This window comes from Aptenodytes forsteri, unplaced genomic scaffold (assembly GCF_000699145.1).
Source record: "Aptenodytes forsteri isolate BGI_AS27 unplaced genomic scaffold, ASM69914v1 Scaffold118, whole genome shotgun sequence".
NCBI lineage: Eukaryota > Metazoa > Chordata > Aves > Sphenisciformes > Spheniscidae > Aptenodytes > Aptenodytes forsteri.
Genome location: NW_008795859.1, coordinates 870,555 through 876,694, shown reverse-complemented (window position 1 = coordinate 876,694; position 6,140 = coordinate 870,555).

The window sequence follows — 6,140 nt, the reverse complement described above, 5'->3', positions numbered from 1 at the left end:
ATCCCCGTGCAGGGCCCAGAGCTGCCACAGTACCAGTGGCTTCGTGGGGGGGTTTCCGGCGGGTCTCCCCGCGCCCGCACGTGCGTTTGAACCGGAGCCGAGAGGTGAATTTTGTTCCTGTGGCAGCCCACTCAGTTCTCGGTCCAGAATGCGAGGCCAGGGAGGGCTGTGTTGCTATCAGTACTCCAGCACCAGGGACGTTACTGAAACTAAAACGTGGGCCAACTTTAAAATGAGTGTTCGTAAGCTGACCTGATCTGGGCTCTCAGTTTATTAGCAGCGTTCGGTCTAATTTCAAAACCATGTGGCGTTGCAAAATCAGGATGACAAACAGTTGAATCTCTTTTCTTTGTTGTAGCTTCTCACTGTCCTTAGCGTATTTTGATGTTTGTCTTACTTTAGTAGTCCTTTTTGGGCTGAGAGGTTAAGGTAAATGTTAGACTTAGGAGAAATTACTGTCTTAAGAGTATAAGCGTCTTTTTCCTTTTTCTCTAACATACCTATTCTGAAATTTGATACATCTCTAAGTAATATCTATTAAAGTATAACTTCTTCGACATTGGGTTGTCCTCTTTATTGTTCTGCTTAAGATGGTTGAAACTAGGTGGGTTGGTTTTCAGTCCTTGTCCATTTAGAGTCGAATTTGGATTTGGGGTCTTCTGAAGTGTGTGGAGGGTCTCTAGTGTGTGTCGGGGTTTTCTGAATGTCCCTACTCGCACATCAGAACAGGTATACAAGTTACCTTTTAGAAAAACTTGTGAACTTCCTCATTGTCAGGAGTAATCCTCTTATTCTGCTCCGAAGTTTAAATTGTAACTTGTGAGGGAGACTGAAAGAAGATGAGAAATATAAACTGATGAGCCTATAAATAGGAGTAATTAAACTACCAGTCACCGCCTCCCTGAATGCTACGGTTGTGACAGCTGAGACTCAGAACCGATTTAATCTCTCCTGCTCTTGAAAAGACAATTAGAAAAGCCCAATCACAGCATGGAAAAATGTTTTGGTTTTTTTCTTTTCTCTTCAATTTGGTAAGAGAGAAATATGCTGGCAATGTATCACATAAAACACAAATCCTGCTGATCTTTTCTGGACTATGCTAACAAAAAAAAAAAAGAGAATTGTAGCAAGGCTGTATTGCCTACCATGTACTAATTTTCATCAAAAGGTTTCTTGCTTAGCTGATATCCCCTTAGTTTTGTAAATGAGACCCCCGCTATTTCACTGGTTACTTTTCTGCCAACATTTTCATCTTACTGTAAACTAATAAGGGACTCGGAATGGTATGCTGCTGAACGCCCCAAATCAGAACTGCTGTAAGGAGTATTCCATGCATAGTGAGGACAGCTAGTTTAATTAGAGTGTGGGTTTACGTGTGCATGTGTTACTTTCTTGATTGTATTTATTGGCTGTGATGTCCTTTGCTTGGGGATAGCCTCTGCACCTGCTCATAATAGAGGTTGAAGAAGGAAAGTAGAAAAAAAGTCTAAAATGCATTCCATCCCTATAAAAGGAAGTGTAAGAGAAGGTCCTGTATAGGGCTTATGTTACTGGTATCTGTGTCTGCAGTCCCCTTTGCTCTCTCCTCCAGTTTTGGAAGGGACGTAGCCACCAAGGTTCAAAAGCACACATGTGATGGCAATACTTCAAATGAAGCGATCTTGATCACCGGTCCGGAACCATTTAACAGAGATCACTAACACCCCCATTTTTCTATTTGGGGTGGCTGACAAATGCATCTTCCTACTCAAAGCCAAAAATACAAAGATGAGAGCAGGAGTACAAGTTACCGTTAGAACAGAAGTTACATAAAGTGCAATAAACTCCATCGGTCTCCCAGATGCAGTTTTTCTTTTGCTACACTTACTTGCTTTTTGCCATCTTCCGTAGGAGTGTAGGTATATGTGGGGGTGAGATTTTTGTTTTTAAACAATCTATCATATTTTTAACCTCTCTTTTAAGCACAGGTTTTGTAGTTCCTTCTGTTAATTAAATTATTATTTTTCTGTTATTCTGCATCTTTTTAACAACTCGTGTGCAGTTACTTCCAGATGCATTAGGGTTTAGGGTAAGATACAGAAGTTACCCTATTAATTAAAGTTTATGGAATGTCACCATATAATAAATCTGCAGGGCCGATTCCAATTTCTCCTTTGTATGATTATACGTTTTTGGATATAAACTCAAAAACTTGCAAAGATGTCCTTGAATCCAGTGCATATTTAAAAAGCTTATAAACTGCTCAAAATGTTGCTGCACTTTTTTTTGTTGGGGGGTTTCAGGCGGGTCTCCCCGCGCCCGCACGTGCGTTTGAACCGGAGCCGAGAGGTGAATTTTGTTCCTGTGGCAGCCCACTCAGTTCTCGGTCCAGAATGGGAGGCCAGGGAGGGCTGTGTTGCTATCAGTACTCCAGCACCAGGGACGTTACTGAAACTAAAACGTGGGCCAACTTTAAAATGAGTGTTCGTAAGCTGACCTGATCTGGGCTCTCAGTTTATTAGCAGCGTTCGGTCTAATTTCAAAACCATGTGGCGTTGCAAAATCAGGATGACAAACAGTTGAATCTCTTTTCTTTGTTGTAGCTTCTCACTGTCCTTAGCGTATTTTGATGTTTGTCTTACTTTAGTAGTCCTTTTTGGGCTGAGAGGTTAAGGTAAATGTTAGACTTAGGAGAAATTACTGTCTTAAGAGTATAAGCGTCTTTTTCCTTTTTCTCTAACATACCTATTCTGAAATTTGATACATCTCTAAGTAATATCTATTAAAAGTATAACTTCTTTGACATTGGGTTGTCCTCTTTATTGTTCTGCTTAAGATGGTTGAAACTAGGTGGGTTGGTTTTCAGTCCGTGTCCATTTAGAGTTTGGATTTGGGGTCTTCTGAAGTGTGTGGAGGGTCTCTAGTGTGTGTCGGGGTTTTCTGAATGTCCCTACTCGCACATCAGAACAGGTATACAAGTTACCTTTTAGAAAAACTTGTGAACTTCCTCATTGTCAGGAGTAATCCTCTTATTCTGCTCCGAAGTTTAAATTGTAACTTGTGAGGGAGACTGAAAGAAGATGAGAAATATAAACTGATGAGCCTATAAATAGGAGTAATTAAACTACCAGTCACCGCCTCCCTGAATGCTACGGTTGTGACAGCTGAGACTCAGAACCGATTTAATCTCTCCTGCTCTTGAAAAGACAATTAGAAAAGCCCAATCACAGCATGGAAAAATGTTTTGGTTTTTTTCTTTTCTCTTCAATTTGGTAAGAGAGAAATATGCTGGCAATGTATCACATAAAACACAAATCCTGCTGATCTTTTCTGGACTATGCTAACAAAAAAAAAAAAGAGAATTGTAGCAAGGCTGTATTGCCTACCATGTACTAATTTTCATCAAAAGGTTTCTTGCTTAGCTGATATCCCCTTAGTTTTGTAAATGAGACCCCCGCTATTTCACTGGTTACTTTTCTGCCAACATTTTCATCTTACTGTAAACTAATAAGGGACTCGGAATGGTATGCTGCTGGACGCCCCAAATCAGAACTGCTGTAAGGAGTATTCCATGCATAGTGAGGACAGCTAGTTTAATTAGAGTGTGGGTTTACGTGTGCATGTGTTACTTTCTTGATTGTATTTATTGGCTGTGATGTCCTTTGCTTGGGGATAGCCTCTGCACCTGCTCATAATAGAGGTTGAAGAAGGAAAGTAGAAAAAAAGTCTAAAATGCATTCCATCCCTATAAAAGGAAGTGTAAGAGAAGGTCCTGTATAGGGCTTATGTTACTGGTATCTGTGTCTGCAGTCCCCTTTGCTCTCTCCTCCAGTTTTGGAAGGGACGTAGCCACCAAGGTTCAAAAGCACACATGTGATGGCAATACTTCAAATGAAGCGATCTTGATCACCGGTCCGGAACCATTTAACAGAGATCACTAACACCCCCATTTTTCTATTTGGGGTGGCTGACAAATGCATCTTCCTACTCAAAGCCAAAAATACAAAGATGAGAGCAGGAGTACAAGTTACCGTTAGAACAGAAGTTACATAAAGTGCAATAAACTCCATCGGTCTCCCAGATGCAGTTTTTCTTTTGCTACACTTACTTGCTTTTTGCCATCTTCCGTAGGAGTGTAGGTATATGTGGGGGTGAGATTTTTGTTTTTAAACAATCTATCATATTTTTAACCTCTCTTTTAAGCACAGGTTTTTTATTCCCTTCTGTTAATTAAATTATTATTTTTCTGTTATTCTGCATCTTTTTAACAACTCATGTGCAGTTACTTCCAGATGCATTAGGGTTTAGGGTAAGATACAGAAGTTACCCTATTAATTAAAGTTTATGGAATGTCACCATATAATAAATCTGCAGGGCCGATTCCAATTTCTCCTTTATATGATTATACGTTTTTGGATATAAACTCAAAAACTTGCAAAGATGTCCTTGAATCCAGTGCATATTTAAAAAGCTTATAAACTGCTCAAAATGTTGCTGCACTTTTTTTTGTTTGTTTGTTTTTTGTTTTCTCCTAATGGAAGTAAAATTTTGGAGGTGGAAGTGTGGCGAATATGTTATCAGCTTCTGCAGACCAACATGTCATATTCTGAAATCATTTAATGTTCAGTTCATCCCAGGTGCCAATGCTTGTGCAGTTTCTTTTGTGAGACAGCATCAAACCAGAACTTTTCTTGACCTTTGAGTAGTCACTCATTAGATAAATGTAGCATTATTTATTAATTCATTCCTGTTTGCTGTAATAACTTGGAAGTATTTTTTAATATATTTTTTTCATGACCCATGCTGCATAGATTTGATTTTTTTTTTGTTTTGTTTTTGTTCTTCAGTTAAAGATACGGTGCTATTCACTAGATTTTCTTGGTGCAAGCAGGATATCCTTAACTAGGAAAAAAACAAGATTAACAAGAAGAATAATTTACTTCTGAAATGGAGTTGGTACATAAGTAATCCTAGTTCCCATTTGAATGACTTGCTAGAGGTTTGGATATTCTAGAACCTCTAAAACTCTCCAGAATGTTTCCATGAGAATCCGTGCCTGAAGAGAATAGGCTGGATAAGGCCTTGGTAGGAGTATTGTCAGTGTTTCAGTACAGAAGGAATTGCTGAAACAATTGAAGTAGTAACCCTAAATTTAGACATGCGCTCACATATTTTGCTGTTTTAGCAATGTAGCATGAAATGCTGACTGTATGAGGAACAGTCAGAAATGCTATGCAATTTTTTTTAGATATAGCACTCTTACATCTGTAATGAGATTGGTTGCAGAGTCTTTTGCCTTAACGTTTTGCTTTACTTTGGAGAAACTAAGAACCTTGTGTATAAAGAGGAGTAGCCTGTGTTCTTTCTGCAGATATGGATGTGCATTTTCACTTATGCCCTGCGTAGTGTCTGATTTATGGCAACTCTGAAAAATAAAGGCGATCTTTTAATTGCCAAATACAAGTCTGACAAAGCCACTAAAACAGTTCTTAGTTGCTGTGTTCACATCTCTGTCCCTGGGCTGTGTGGTGGTTTGGGTTTTTTTAAGTTTGTCTTCTAAAACCGTGCCTCATTAAAAACTCCTTTCATCCAGAACACGCAGATGTAGTTTAGTACTGCAAGAGTGCAATAAATATCCTCAATTACAGATAAGAGAAAATGCAGATGTGTTAACTGAATGGCTAAGAATAAGTCTCTCAAAAGTTAATGCCATAGGTGGGGACACTGAGCTTCTTAGATATAGACCATATACAGCTCTCCTTTGGCAGGGCACTATATTAGTCATTCAGAAGGCTGTTTGTGGGTGGTGAATATCAATATGAGATTCCTCGGTGTTTGTATTTAAGCGGGATATATTCGGGCCAGAGAAACTGCCATGGTAGTTAGAAGACAGAGCGGTGCTCTTGTGTCTGGCAGCGGTCAGCACCACGTTCTCTTGAGGAAGGTGGAAGAAGACTGGGCAACTGAATACGTTGTCCGCAAGTGAAGTTCCTTCCTGACCCCTATCAGCTGGTGGTCAGCCTGTGCCCTAAAGCATGAGGTTTTGTTAAATTTTTAACCTTTAAAGTGTTGTCAAGTGTCACTTTGGATGTTTTGTTTTATTTTTAAGTATTTTTCCTGATTGTATTTCAGTTTCTTTGCATGTCCTGTCTTCCAGGAGT